The sequence below is a fragment of the Canis aureus genome, chromosome 6 (genome assembly GCF_053574225.1).
Source record: "Canis aureus isolate CA01 chromosome 6, VMU_Caureus_v.1.0, whole genome shotgun sequence".
In the NCBI taxonomy this organism is placed as follows: Eukaryota; Metazoa; Chordata; class Mammalia; order Carnivora; family Canidae; genus Canis; species Canis aureus.
Window position 1 is genome coordinate 72,977,149 of NC_135616.1, and position 16,660 is coordinate 72,993,808.

The window sequence follows — 16,660 nt, forward strand, 5'->3', positions numbered from 1 at the left end:
TTTTCTATTCTCTGTTTCCATGAGTGTGAGTTTGACTTACTATTTTTTATTTTTTAGATTCCGTACACAAGTGATACCGTGCAGTGTTTGTCTCTCTGTCTGGCTTATCTCCCTCAGCATATGCCCTCAAGATCCATCCATGTTGTCACAAATGACAGAATTTCCTTCTTTTTATGGCTAAATAATATTCCATTATATATATATATCACATTTTCTCGATCCATCCATCCATTGCCAAACACTTGACTTGTTGCTGGGTCTTGACCATGGCAAACGAGGCTGCAATGAGCAATGGGGTGTAGATACCGAGGTAGTGATTTCCTTTCCTCTGGCTATACACCCAGTGCTGGTTCATATGCTAGTTCTATTTTTAATTTTTGGAAGAACCTCTATAATGGTTTTTATAGTAGTTGCACCAATTTACATTCCCATCAACAGTGCAAAATTATTTTCTTTTCTCCACATCCTCGCAACACTTAACTCTTATGTTTTTGATGATAGCGTTCTAACAGATGTGAGGGGATATCTCATTGCAGTTTTGATTTGCATTTCCCTGATGATGAGTGATGTTGAGCATGTTTTCATGTACCAATCGGTCATCTGTATGTCTATTCAGTTCCTCTGCCCATTTTTCTCTTTCTTTCTTTCTTTCTTTCTTTCTTTCTTTCTTTCTTTCTTTCTTTCTTTCTTTCTTTCTTTCTTTCTTTCTTTCTTTCTTTCTTTCTTTCTTTCTTTCCTCTCTTTCTTTTCTTTCTTTCTTTCTTTCTTTCTTTCTTTCTTTCTTTCTTTCTTTCTTCTTGTTCTTGTTCTTCTCGTTCTTCTTCTTCTCTTTGATATAGAGGTATATAAGTTCTTTACATAGTTTGGGTATTAACCCCTCATTGAATTTATGGCTTATAAATACCTTCTCCCATTTCATAGGCTGCCTTTTCATTTTCTTAATTGTTTCCTTTGCTGTGCAGAAGCTCCTTGGTTTAATGTAGCTCTGCTTGTTTATTTTTGCTTTTGGTGTCAAATCCAAAAAAAATCATTACCAACACTGAAGTCAAGGAGCTTATTACCACCTGTGTTTTCTTCTAGACATTAATGGTTTCAGACCCTACAGTTAAGTCTTTATTTGTGTTGATTTTTGTGTGTGATGATGTAAGAGAGTCTAGTTTTCCCACTACCATTTGTTGAAGAGACTGTTCTTTCTCCCATTGTATATGCTTGGCTCCTTTGTCATAAATTAATTGACCATATATCCATGGGCTTATTTCTAAGCCCTCTATTTTGTTCCATTTATCCGCTAGGTGTTTTTTTTTTAAGATATTTTTTAAATTATTAATTAATTAATTAATTAATTAATGATAGACAGAGAGAGAGCGAGAGAGAGGCAGAGACACAGGTGGAGGGAGAAGCAGGCTCCATGCCTGGAGCCCGCCGCGGGACTCGAACCCAGGACTCCAGGATCACGCCCTGGGCCAAAGGCAGGCGCCAAACCACTGAGCCACCCAGGGATCCCTGTGAGGCTGTTTTGATGCCAACACCATACTGTATTGGTTACTATATCTTTATGATATAGTTTGAAATCAGGAAGTGTGATGCTTCTGGCTTTGTTCTTCTTCAAGATTGTTTTGCGTATTTGGAATCTTTTGTTATTCTATAGAAATTTTAGGATTGCTCTATTTCTAGGAAATGCAACATTTTGATAGAGATTGCACTGAATCTGTAGATTGCTTTGGGTAGTATGGACACTGTAACAATGTTAATTCTTCCAATCCACGAGTACAGAGTATCCCCATTTACTTGGGTCTTTTTCTTTTTTTTTTTTTTTTTAAGATTTTATTTATTTATTCATAGAGACACACATGCACACAGACAGGCAGAGACACAGGCAGAGGGAGAAGCAGGCTCCATGCAGGGAGCCCGACATGGGACTCAATCCAGGGTCTCCAGGATCACGCCCTGGGCTGCAGGCGGCGCTAAACGGCTGCGCCACTGGGGCTGCCCTACTTGGGTCTTTTTCAATTTCTTTCATCAATATCTTGTCTTTCTCAGTGTGTAGATTGTCCCCCTCCTTGGTTAAATTTATCCTGAGGCATTTTATTCTTTTTGCTGCAATTGTAAATGAGATTGTTTCCTTCAAGGTATTTTTTAAATCTTTCCTGAGATATACTTCAAATACTATAAAATTCACCCATTTAAAGCATATCATGCAATGATTTTTCAGTATGTTCACAGAAGTGTGCAACTCTCACCAAATCCTATCACTAAGTCTAAGTTTAGAACAGTTTTGTCACCCCAAAAAGAAATCTGTCACTAGTGAGGAGTCACTCCTAACCCGCCCCACCCACCCACCCACCACTCTCCAGCCTCAGGCAACCATTAAACTATGTTCTGTGTCTGTAGATTTCTCTACTCCAGACATTTCGCATTAATGAAATCATACAATATGTAGTCTTTTGTGACTGCCTTCTTTAACTGAGCATGATTTCAAGGTTCATCCGTGTTGTAGCATGTATCGATATTTCATTTCTTTTTACAGCAGAATAAATCCATTGTGTAGAGAGACCACATTTTGTTTATCCATTCATCAGTTAGTTCATGCACATTTGGGTCACTTCCACTTTTGGCTACTATGAGTAATGGTGCAATGGGTACTCATGTATAGGTTTTTGTGGGAACAGATGCTTTCATTCTTGGGTGTATACCTAGAACTGGAATTACTGGTCATGTTTATCTCTATGTTTGACTTTTTGAGAAACTGCCAGTTTCCCAAAGTGTCTGCACCTTATTACATTCCCACCAGCAATGAATGAGGGCTCCAATTTCTCTATAACCTTGTTATTGTCTATCTTTTTGATGATAGATATCCTGGTGAGTGTGAAGTGGTATCTCATTTGGTTTTGATTTGCATTTCTCTAATTACTAATGATGTTGAGCATCTCTTCATGTGTTTTTGACCATTTGTGTTTGTGTGTGTGTATGTGTGTATAGGGGGGGAGTTGAGAAATGTCTATTCAAATCCTTTGCCCTCTTTTTAATTGGGTTCTATGTCTTTTTATTATTGAGTGAATGGATGAGTTTTAGAAAAGCAGAGGGCAGGAGTAAAAGCTTAGATATGGAGAAGAGTGAATGCCAGCAAAGAATAGCAAATAAAACAGATTGGCACGGCATAGGAAATGTGAATCTGCACTTAGCAGAAATGGCTGTCAAACATCTGTATTTAATTATGAAGTGGGGACAACAATGAGACAAAATATGACAAAGAACCGGTGTTTATACACAGGATAAACTCATAAATAGAAAGTAATACCATCATCTTAAATGGGCTGGTCACTGATTTAGAAATATTATATTTAGAAACATTATCAAAGCGTGATCTGCTTTAATCCTCCATTGCATGATTTATCCCATTTTTTAGATGAGGGAACTAATGATCAGAAAACTTTAACTTGTCCCAGGTCAAGTTAAATTGACCCAGGTATTATTATTTAACTAATAAATGTCAAAGGTAAACTTCAAAACCAGGTCTGTCAGCCTCAGAAGTACAAGAGAGTGGCAGTGTGCTACTTGGGAGATAAAATTAGAAAGGAAGGCTTGGGATCTTGTGGTACCTTGACTATTCAGGAAAAGAGTTTTTGCTTGGGACGCCTGGATGGCTCAGTGGTTGAGCATCTGCCTTCGAGCAGGTTGTGATCCCAGAGTCCTGGGATCGAGTTCCGTTTCACGCTCCCCTTAAGGAGCTTGATTCTCCCTCTACCTATGCCTCTGCCTCTCTCTGTGTGTGTCTCTCGTGAATAAATAAATAAAACTTTTTTTAAAAAAGAGTTTATGCTTAATTTGCAGACATTGGATAGCTGCCATTTCTTAGCTAGGGTGATGAGGAACTACATTTTGAAAACCTAGAACAGCAAGGTTGGGAATGGGGAAGGCCAGAAGCTGGGAGGCAGGTTAGGAAGTTCTTTTTTTTTTTTTTTTTTTTTAATTTTATTTATTTATTTATGATAGTCACAGAGAGAGAGAGAGAGAGAGAGAGAGAGAGAAAGAGAGACAGGCAGAGACACAGGCAGAGGGAGAAGCAGGCTCCATGCACCGGGAGCCCGATGTGGGATTCGATCCCGGGTCTCCAGGATCGCGCCCTGGGCCAAAGGCAGGCGCTAAACCGCTGCGCCACCCAGGGATCCCAGGAAGTTCTTAAAATAGCCCAGCAGCACTTGACAGGATGAGCACTGGGTGTTATGCTGTTAGGTTGGCAAATTGAACTCCAATAAAAAAATATACCTAAATAAATAAATAAATAAATAAATAAGCCCAGCTGAAGCATAGAGGACAAGGACCAAAGAGTCACAGGGAATCCAGGCAAGATGACAGACATGCATGCAGTGGTGTGCTGGAGCCCACTTACACTGGCTCCCTAGAAGCCAGTTATTAAATTTTCAGCCAATTGTTAAATGCCGCCTTTATTGCGAATTAAATTACATCAACATACAATTTAACCTTTTACATTAAAAACAGAGGTAATATACACTCCAAAGTCATGGTTTCCTAATTATCTCACTCCATTTTACTGTTATCTGTGCTCTTGAGGCTATTTTCATCCATTTTCGCTGTATGGTGGAAATACTCTGTGAATGGTGCTGCTGAACATCTCTTCCCAACTTTAGTGACACCATGATGGTACCTTGATGTTGGCCACGATAGAGTATCCATAGCACTGAAGTTGATAAATCAATATATCAGGGGGCTGCCGGTTGTCAAACTTTCAGCAGCACACCGCTGGGGAGCAGAGATGTTGGGAAGGCAAAGCACGTAGAATGGGGCAGGTCTGTAGATAGAGGCAGTGCAAGATGTGTGAGGGTTCTGGTCCGGGACACATGCCTGGACGTGCTGGCTGTCCCGATGCACATGAGGAACGTGGGATATGGGGCAGTGGGAAAGACAGACTGACCAGGAATGTTTCCTCAGCAAGGCAGGTCTTGTTCAGGCTTTGAGATAAAAGGAGAGGTAGGTATAGGAATGAAGGTACACATGGGATGCCTCATTTTAGCCTTTGGGTACTTCGTTGGTCTCCTGATTTCCCCACACCACAAGACTAAGGGTGGAACTTTCCAGAGCAAAAACTGTTTTATCTGTGCCTGAGTGCTCACTTCAGGGAGTGTGGGGGTGGGGGTTCTGCTAGGTGCTAAGAAGGCAGTATTTGAACTGAATTATTTCTGGGAGTCAAAGTGGAACCACCGCTGTCCATCTTTCTCGGACAAAAATCCAACAGGGTCAAGGTCTCTGGGGATAGCAGGTGTGGTGGGAATCCAACGTCCACGTACAACTAACCATGAGAACTTGGCAAGTTACTTAACTGCTCTAATTCTCATCTGTTCAGGTGGAACGGTGAACTAAGAGCTTTCCCAGCTTGGGTTCTACGGGCCTTTGCCCGTCGAAGACACCACGTCTCCTTGCTGTCTCCTCAACCGCTGGGCAGGCTTGCCTGAGTTCTAGGGCTCCCAAAGATGGTAATATATGAAGCAATCAGTCATCTGGCCATCATCCATCAGGTGGGAGAGGAGGACCTGCGATCCTGTCAGCCTAAGTAAAGGCGACACAGAAGGGCTTTATCAAATGAAATGGGACGGATGGATGGCGGGCTTCCCAGTGTCAGGGAAATATTGATTCAGGCAAATATATGATCTATCACATGAATATCTCAGAGGCTGTTGCAAATAGAGACACTGCAGTACCGAGAGTGCCTTTTACATGATGAAGGATGGCTTTTTGGTGCCGCATCATTGCAATGAGAAGTGGTGCGCACAGCCCCAGCCTCACTCCCTGAGTCTTGCATTATGGAAACAATGATGCTCTTTCATTACCGCAGGTAAGTGGAGAAATGTACAATTATGGTCCTAATAAAATCAGAGGAATAGAGATGGTGGCAGCTTCCCCAGGGACCCAGAGTTGCCTGGGATTAGGCAGGGTGCAGGGCTGCTGATTGCACTTTCAAGACGCTGCCTGCTGGAGGGAGTTTTGAGGTACCTGCTGACTCCCTGCGTTGTCTCTCTTGCCCGACAGTCAGAAAGCACACAGGAGCCCCTTATCAGGCCTTGGTTGTGCTAGTTACTGTAATCACCAGTGGAGTTACCCTAATCACAGGTGACCTAACATGTTATTTATACCACACTGTATTGGTATTTGAGCATATAAACCAACCTGTTTTGCTGATGCAGGGGCTGGATTCAAAGAGGTTGTGGGGTTGGGGGCAGGGGGTGCTCACGAGGCTCTTCTGTTGTCCAGCAAAAGGGCTAAGACCAGAATTCAAGCTTCCTAAATATTCCAGGGCTGATTTCCACCATACGCCAGTTTTGAAGCATAATCCAAAGCCCACATCAGAAACCCCCCTATACTCCACCTGAAAATCTCCGGTGCTGCACTTCATCCCCACTAGTGTTAAAGGGACCATCATTGGCCAGCGTGTCTACCATGAGCTTGAGAGGTTACACTTGTTTTTCAGTCTCGGCTGTGCTACTTTCTATCTTGTGTTTTCCAAATACTTAACTCTTTCTAAGCCTCAGTGACCACATCTATTACACGGAGATGAATTCATTCTAAGCGTATTAATCGAGCATCTATTACATGTCAGGTACTATGCTATAGATGCTGATAATAATAGCGTCTACCTCACAAGTGTTTTGGCAGAAATGGAGTGAAGACAAGTCAAGTGCTGAGCATCATGGCTGGCCAATGAGAAAATTCAGCCAATGTTAGCAATTTACATAGGTCAAGCTGCCCTATGCATCCTTGTTTCCTTCCTTTTACATATAGTTGTTTGAGGACCTGATAAAACTGTGAGGTTCAGGGGTGAATAAAACATAGTCCCTGCTCTTGACAAGGACTGTCTTTTGGCACAGGTTATCCTGGGTTTGAATCCTTCCTTGGCTAGCGGCATAAGCGTACGGGCTTTTGTGAGGTGTCAACATTATAGAAATATAAAGGTCCAGTCCAGTGCCTTGAACACAGCATTCAGTTAATGATGCTATCATTATTATATTATCGTTATTGCTATCATTATTATATTTTCGTTATATTGTAATGTCATTATTATATCATCATTACATCATTATATTGTCATTATTGGGATTATTATTAAACAGATACTTTCAGTGCAATGTGAATATACTAGAGGGAACAAAAGGAGAGGGGCCATAAAGAGATGAGTTCCTAGAGTTGGTTCTTGACACTGCTCCAGAAGGAAAGTAAAAGATCCACCGGGCCAGAGAGAATAGAATTTGCAAAGGCTGGAATGTTCAGGGAGGAGGACGAGTTCTGTGTGGCTGGAGGAAGGGGCAGGTGGGGGTGAGGGGAAGCCAAGTGAGGCCCGAAAAATGGGACAACTTGGTCAAAGGTCATAGAAGTTATGAAGGAGTTTGTCTTGCAGAAATTGGCCCTGAGGAGCCACTGCAGAAGTACAAGGGCCTGTTTTGGGGTGAGACACAGAGACCCGGCTGCTTTCATGGCACCTCGCTCAGGGAGCTAACTTCCCAGGTGACAACCCTGACACTCGTGCTTTCCTGCCCTGCTCCTCGGGGTGCCCAGCCGCGCTGGTCTCTGCTCCCCACGCCTCCCTGCATGGCCCTGTCTGGCCTGGAGCACCCCCTGAGCATCTGGATTCACCTCCAAAGGCAGAAGGAGGAAACATCCTGGGCCAGGCCATGCCACCTGCGCTTAGAGAACTCACGTCCAGAGCGTCCACGTTGCAGACACACCAAGGCCTGGGCAGGGTCCCTGCGGTTGGCGACCAGGGGTGACCCTCCAGACCCTCCCAGAGCCCGTCTCCTCACGGTGGGAAGATGGGGGAAAGGCAGACAGGAGCGGACTCCGGCCTGCAGGCTGACGTGAGGGAAACGTCAGCTCCCGCTGTTCTGCTCAGCTGCTCCTTCACTGCTGGACGTTGGGCCTCCTGAGGGCCGAGGGCCGCCTTGCTGCTCCGTGTGAACGACGGGCTGGTTCCCCACTTGCCCCCTGGAGACCTCAGGGCCCTTCCTAACTTGTCAACAGGCTTCCCCTCCATTGTAATGACTCTTGCTCAGCGGCATATGGGGAACACGGCTGCTTTCCCAGCAGCTTCTCCCTTTCAGGAGTGGCTGTCCCCTGGCGACCTCTGTGAGCCAGTCACATCGTCTACATGGTGGCCCTGCTAACCCAGTTCCCTGTCAGCCATCCTGTGGCCCGAAGCTACCCTGCCCTGCGGCTTCGGGGAGTGTGGGAAAGCCCGTCACAGTCACACTTCTCCCCGCCCAGGGCAGGCTGTGGGTTGTGGAGCAGGGAATCCAGGGCCTACCTTGCCTCTCCTTGTCAAGGCCAGGAACCAACCTTGACACACGGTAAAAAGGAGGTGAAGTCTCCTGGTGTCAGCTCTCTGGTCTGTTGTCCTAGAGCTTCCAGAGCCTTGGGTGTTCCAGGGACCTAAGGGCCTCACAGCCCTGCAGGGTCTCGGTGAGATCATGGCCTTTCCTGACCCCCCGGCCACGAACAGGTTCAGGTCAGCAACCAGTCCTCGGAAGACACTGGAAATCCGCCCTCTCGGATGATCCTACCAGTAAAAACCACTTACTCTGGTTAATGGTCACTCATTCAAGCTAATTTTTCCCTTATTTATTTATTTATTTATTTTTAAAGATTTTATTTATTTATTCAGGAGAGACACACAGAGAGAGAGAGAGGCAGAGACACAGGCAGAGGGAGAAGCAGGCTCCATGCAGGGACTCGATCCCTGGTCTCCAGGATCACGCCCTGGCCTGAAGGCCACGCTAAACCACGGAGCCACCTGGGCTGCCCACTTTTTTTTTTTTTTTTTTTTAAGATTTTATTTTTCCCCCCTTTTAAACAAGAACTTTCCGGATACCACACCTCAACCTGTAGTGTGGTGGTGGCAGAGAGAGCCCTGGGGCAGCAGGCCCTGGGGCCCTAGAGCAGCATTTGCGCTGTAGGCCGCTGCCTGGGTCCTGCTGCTCCTGTCAGGTTAGCTTTCCCTCCGGCTCTGCGGAGAGTCGTCACAGGGATCATGGGGAAACGGTAAGAATCTCAAGTGGTTGTGGTGTGGCTGAGGAGAGGAGTGGCTTCTCATTTCCAAGGTTCCTTCAGGCAGGACCTTGGAATTAGTCCCTGGCTATTGGGGTCACCATCTCTTATTTTGTGTGAATGGTGCGACTCCCCAAATAAATCATAACTTCTGCGAGGTCGGGGACACATACATATGCTTTCTGCATATCGTGTTCACAGGCCATCTCTGTTGCAAGTCAGAGATAGTTTTTTGGAGAGTTATTTCATTTAATAGTTTCAAAACTCTGTGACGACAGCTATCAGGACTTCAATTTTACAAATGGGGAAGGGGAAAGGTTGAAATGCATTGGTCAGGGCAGCCCGGGTGGCTCAGCGGTTGAGCTCCTGCCTTTGGCCCAGGGTGTGATCCTGGAGACCCGGGATCGAGTCCCGTGTCGGGCTCCCTGCGTGGAGCCTGCTTCTCCCTCTGCCTGGGTCTCTGCTTCTCTCTCTCTCTCTCTGTGTCTCATGAATAAATAAATAAAACCTTAAAAAAAAAAAAAAAAAAAGAAATGCATTGGTGGGAGCCCAAAGCTAAGCAAGTGGCAGAGTGGGGATTTGAGCCCAGCTTGGCAAATTCTGTGCAATTTCTACATCACAGCAACCAGCGTAAGCACCAGCCCCCCGGACTTGCAATCCAGGCTTCTAGGCTATATGATGACCCAGCCTGTATCTCCAGTTCTTGCTCCTGAACTTTGTAGCCTCGTGTGTCAGTGCTGATCATGGTGAGCAAGTAGAGGGGAGGGCCTGGAAAACCAGCAGGTGGAGATGAGCCTCCGAGTGCAGGAACCCGCACGTGCAGTCTGATGAATCTGCTTTACCTCCTTAATTGATTTTGAGTTTGTCTCAGAGATACACACGTGCACAGTCTTTTTCAAAAGGGATTCCTCGTTGGAACTACAAAACCAAGACTGTGATGTGAGTGACAATTTTCTCCATTCCTCCCAAGGATGCTATATAACTGGTACCATCCTAGGTGCATGGGAAAGAAATTAATTTGTCACGTGCAATGGATGCCTGGGGGCAGTGGTTCTCAAACTGTGGCGCTGGACTCCCTGCTTGTCCCTAAGGCTGTCTCTGGAGATGCATGAGGTCAAATAACTTTTCATACTAATACTAAGACATTATTTTCCTTTTTCGCTGGGTTGACATTTGCAGTGATTGTGGAAAAGTAGTGGTGTGTAAAACTGTTGGCACCATAGCATGAATCAAGCCGTGGCACCAAACTACACTAGGAATCGTATTTTTCATCACCACACGTTTGCTGAAGAAAAAAATTAGGTTTCTCCTCAGAATTCTTTCATTAGATCCTTAAAAAAAAGTTTTTGTGCGAGGAGGCAAGAAGTATTTATAAGGTACTTCTGCTGCATACCAAAGTACCATGAAAATCTTGAGGAAAAACACTTGTGTGATTGATTATTTGAGCTATGGGTGAACCAGCAGCTTTTTCCAAAGAACAACATTTTTACTTGAAACAATACTGATAGACAAACTATTGTTACTCATATTCGGGTACTTATAGATATTTTCTAAAAAAATGCATAACGTAGGCCAGTCATCTTAAGGAAAGCAATTGATGGTATTCTTGCCCAAGATAAAATTGAGCTTTCAAATGAAAATTAAATTTTGGAAAATCTGTATGTATCACTGTGAGCACCACAGCTCCTCCGTTGTTAAAGATTTTTCTGATGAGATCGATGGTGATACTAATGATTGTAGGATCTTTTTATATTATATAATGAAATATGTCAACATTTGGAAGATGCACATAAGTCAGTAAATAAATGTTTTCCAAATGACCGAAGCATAGTGTTATAAAGTCATGCATGGATAACAGAACCGTTCAAAGTGTAAGATAGGCCAGTAGATTTTAGTGTAACAGGGTGCGTAAAGTTCACGGATATGATTTCAGATTTCACGTTACAACTAACCTTTAAGGAACTATCGTTTGTTGCATTTTGGCGTAGAACCAAAGAAGATCTCCAATTATTGGAGAGGGCCATACAGTTATCCTCTCTTTGTGTGGCTGGATTTTCTTTATTTACTTTGCCACAAGAATTTGTCACAAAAGATTAAATAGACAAGCAGATATGCAAATCCAAATGTTTTCTACTAAGTCAAACATTTGAAAAGATTTGCAGGGGCACCTGGGTGGCTCAGTGGTTGAGCATCTGCCTTTGGCTCAGGGTGTGATCATGGGGTCCTGGGATCAAGTCCCACATCGGGCTTCAGGCAGGGAGCCTGCTTATTTCTCTACCTCTCTCTCTGTGTCTCTCATGAATAAATAAATAAAATCTAAAAAAAAAAAAAGTTGAAAAATAGATTTGCAAAAAATGAAACTCCTTATTCTTATTATTTTTAAAAATTTTGTATACAAGTACACTATTTTTAAAAAAGATTTTATTTATTTATTCATGAGAGACACACACAGAGAGAGAGAGAGAGAGGCAGAGACATTGGCAGAGGGAGAGGCAGGCTCCATGCAGAGAGCCCGATATGGGACTCGATCCCGGGTCTCCAGGATCAGGCCCTGGGACAAAGGCGGCACTAAGCCGCTGAGCCACCCGGGCTGCCCACAAATACACTATTTTATTAACATGTCATAGGTTTATTATTGTTATTTTAAAATAAATATTTAAAAATTTCTTAATTTTTAATATGCTAAAAATCAATATATATAGTCCATGTAAACCAAAGCTCTTCGGAGTCCTGAATGATTTTTTCTTTAATTTTATTTATTTATGTATCTGAGATAGAAAGAGAGATAGAAAGAAAGCCAGCTGGGGTGGAGCAGAGGGAGAGGGACAAGCAGACTCCATGCTGAGTGTGAGCCTCCATCTCAAACTCTGAGCCTAAATCAAGAGTCAGGTGCTTAACCCACTGAGCCACCCAGGTCCCCTATTTTTTAAAGAGTATATGGGGTGCCCCCAAAACCATTTTAAGAACCACTGCCTCAGAGCTTTAGGTTTAATTGTCTCAGAGACCCCAGAACTTTAGAGTCAAAAATTCTGCATAAATTGCTGTGAGGAGGGCAAGCAGTCTCGTATTTTCTAAAAGCTTCCTGAGAAAAGATACATGCACAGGAAGTAAACTTCTTAAGAACTTGCCTGTCTTAAATTAACATTATTATACTCTCCTACTTAATTGATAGTTTCGTATCAAAAAAGAGATTGTATGATGTCTTCTTTTTCTTGAGTGCCCTAAAATATCATATTTATTTAATAGTATCCATTTGTTCTTATTCATTTCAATGCTGATGGATCCCCAGTAGAGACTTTCAATCTGAAAACCCACCTCTTTTGGTTCTGGCAAATTCTCTTTAAGTGTTTCATGTCTGGGGACGCCTGGGTGGCTCAGTGGTTGAACATCTGCTTTCGGCTCAGGTCATAATCCCAGAGTCCTGGGATCGAGTCCCGCATCAGGACTCAATGCTCAATGGGGAGCCTGTTTCTCCCTCTGCCTGTGTCTCTGCCTCTCTCTATGTCTCTCATGAATAAATAAATAATTTTTAAAAGCGTTTTATGTTTGTTTTCATATCCTCCAGGGTCTCTTTCTAGAACTCATTTTATTTGAATATTGGACCTTCTAGTTTTCTTATTCTTAGGTTGGTCTCCTAGTTTTCATATTTTCTCTCTTCTCACTTTCCTTCTGTTCTCTCTTTTTGTTTATTTCTCCTTTTTGGTTTACTTCCTAGGTAATGTCCTTAATTTAACTTTTGAACTCTACTGAATACTTAATTGTTGCAATTGTCTATTTAATTTTCAGGGGCACTTTTTCTTATTCTCTTAATTGTCCTTTACCACAGTCTGTGGTTTCTGTTTCATAGTTACAATACCTCTTCTGTTACCTTTCTGAGAACACAGATGATACAAAACTTTTTTTTCCTTTTTTTTACAAAACTTTAAATGTTTTATTTTCCTTGGATTGTCTCTGTTTCCTACAACCTATTATTTCCCCTTTGATTTTTGTGTCTGTCTTTCCCATGAGAGGATTCTCTCTGGTGTTCAGGTATCCTTGCTCATTTGCTTGTGTTTATGAACAAGCACTAAAAAGCAAACTGAAATCTCTGCACACATACGTAGGGTTTGCTGACTGTTGAGCTTTGCTATAAGATGGTCAGTGTAGGCCGTTTGTTGGGAAATCTCCACTGTGAAAGTCTTTAACTCTTTCCTTTCGGGCTATCTTAGAGATGTTTCTGGAAGAAATGTCTTTCAAATATCTATGTTACAGGTCTAGCTACAAGCATTCTGGAAAACTGGAGGGAGAAGGCTAAAGGCCACAAAGTATTGAGCATAAATGTTCATTTTGTTCATTAGAGTATGATCCCTGTCTTCAACTCTCGTTGATATCTACCATTCCAAAGACTCTCTGCAGAGATTAAATCTCCGGTTCTCCTGGGCTTGCAAGAGGCAAGTCATCCATGTACTTGGAAGGGAGGAAGAGATCTGGGTGTCTGTTATTTTTAAAAATAAATGATGTCATATTTACATAAAAGACAATATGCAAATATTATATACAAAAGCATGCAAGTGATACATATGTAAATTATGATCCTCATTAATAAGGTTAACGTCAATTAAGAACTAGAACATTCTAAATATTTTTGCACCTACATCTGTACTCATCTTTTTTTTTTTAAGACTTTTATTTACTTATTCATGAGAGACACAGAGGCAGAGAGGCGGAGACAGGAGAAGCAGGAGAAGCAGGTTCCATGCAAGTAGGCCAGTATGGGGATATGGGACTAGATCCTGGTACTCTGGGATCACACCCTGAACCAAAGACAGACGCTCAATTGCTGAGGCACCTAGGCGTCCCCATCTTGCAGCCTTCTTCACCATCCTGACCTAGAGGTAATTACAATAATAAATTTTGTATTTATCATTTCTTTGCTTTTAAAAAATAATTTAGGGACAGCCACAGGCAGAAGAATGAAACTAGACCATTCTCTTACACATACACAAAGATAAACTCAAAATGGATGAAAGATCTAAATGTGAGATAAGAATCCATCAAAATCCTAGAGGAGACCACAGGCAACACCCTTTCTGAACTTGGCCACAGCAACTTCTTGCAAGATACATCTATGAAGGCAAGGAAAACAAAAGCAAAAATGATCTATTGGGACTTCATCAAGATAAAAGGCTTCTGCACAGCAAAAGAAACAGTCAACAAAACTAACAGAATGGGAAAAGATATTTGCAAATGACGTATCAGTTAAAGGGCTATTATCCAAGATCTTTAAAGAACTTATTAAACTCAACAGCAAAGAAACAATCTAATCATGAAATGGGCAAAAGACATGAAGAGAAATCTCACCAAAGAAGACATAGACATGGCCAACAAGCACATGAGAAAATGCTCTGCATCACTTGCCATCAGGGAAATACAAATCAAAACCACAATGAGATCCCACCTCACACCAGTGAGAATGGGGAAAATTAACAAGGCAGGAAACCACAAATGTTGGAGAGGATGTGGAGAAAGGGGAAGCCTCTTGCAATCTTGGTGGGAATGTGAACTGGTGCAGCCACTCTGGAAAACTGTGTGGAGGTTCCTCGAAGAGTTAAAAATAGAGCTACCCTACGACGTAGCAATTGCACTGCTGGGGATTTACCCCAAAGATACAGATGCAATGAAATGCCAGGACACCTGCACCCCGATGTTTACAGCAGCAATGTCTACAGTAGCCAAACTGTGGAAGGAGCCTCGATATCCATTGAAAGATGAATGGATAGAGAAGCTGTGGTCTATGTATACAATGGAATATTCCTCAGCCATTAGAAACGACAAATACCCACCATTTGCTTCAATGTGGATAGAACTGGAGGGGATTATGCTGAGAGAAGTAAGTCAATCGGAGAAGGACAAACATTATATGGTCTCATTCATTTGGGGAATATAAAAAATAGTGAAAGGGAATAAAGGGGAAAGGAGTGAAAATGAATGGGAAATATCAGTGAGGGTGACAGCACATGAGAGACACCTAAATCTGGGAAACGAACAAGGGGCAGTGGAAAGGCAGATGGGCAGGGGGTTGGGGTGACTGGGTGACAGGCACTGAGGGGGCACTTGACAAGATGAGCACTGGATGATATGCTATATGTTGGCAAATTGAACTCCAATAAAAAAATAATAATAAAATAAAAAATAATTTATGGATGCCTGGGTGGCTTAGTTGGTTAAGTGTCCAACTCTTGATCTCATGGTTGTGGAATCAAGCCTGTCGTCGGGCTCTGCATTTAGCATGGAGTCTGCTTGAAAGTCTCTCGCTCCCCTCCTCCTGCTTGTGCTCTCTCTCAAAATAAATAAATAAAATCTTTTCAAAAATAAAATAAAATAAAAAGTAGTTGAGTGTATATACCATATATGTATATAGCCATAAGCAAGGTTGGTTTTGGTTTTGTCTGTTTTGAGCCTTATAAGAATGATAGTATATTATATGTTGTTCTATAATTTGCTTTTTTTTCACTCAAGATATGTTTCTTAGAATAACTGCTTCTAAGCAGACGTTAGGTCAATCCTTCTCTTTGCAGTTCCAACTTCATTCCCACTTGCAGAATTGCCTTGTGCTGCCAATCCCTGAGCTTTCAGAGTTTCCTCAGTGTAAATTGCCTCACGTGTTGGATTTCTCTACTACTAGCTGAGGGTTTAACTTTTTCAAAGGTTGCTAAATCACCAAGTTACTATTTTTAGGTGTTTTCCAGCTTCTAAAATGTTGCCTGTGTCTTTTTTTGTTTTTCAAGGCTCACACTTCAAAGCTTTTTGCAGTCACATTAGTGAGGTTTGGAGAGGGAACCAATGTAACCATGTGTTTAATCTGTCATCATCATTTTTCTCTTAAAAGGCTTTATTTATTTATTCATGAGAGACAGAGAGAGAGAGAGGCAGAGACACAGGCAGAGGGAAAAGCTCCCTCCGTGTGGGGAGCCTGATTAAGGACTCAATCCCAGAATCTCAGGATCACAACCTGAGCCAACAACAGACGTGCAACCACTTGGCCACCCAGGTGTCCAAGTCTGTCATCATTATTTACGAGTTTTTACTTCCTCCCTTCAAATGGATTAAAATCACCTGGGATGGTCCAATTTACGTTTCAGTGGTGCCCTCATTTTCAGAGCCTACTCTATAGATAGGTATATATATATACATGCATGTGTGCATGTGGAAGAGAGAGCACAATCGTGAATGTATAAGTGTGCAGAAGGATCTACAGTGCTCCTTTTTTCCCCATAGGTTTCATGGTGACTTATTCAGCCATACTGAGTGGCTACTTTCTGTCATGTATTATAACAGAAACATAAGGATATAGCTAGTTATGGCTTCTTTTCTTAGAGAGTTTATATGATAGAGAAAAAAAAAAAGTAAAGTCATGAAATGGTTCCGTGCGATACATAACCACTTTGAAATTGCAAGGCATTGGGATTGGGTGGTGTAGGACTGAACTTGGGGAGAGAGATTGGGGTTGGGATGGGTAAGAACTGAGAGAGGAGGCAAAGCTTCCATGAGACCTAAGGGCATACTTTGGAGGAGAGAATGGAATGGAGGCTATTCTAGAAGGGCAGATCTCAGGACACCCTCTCTTTGG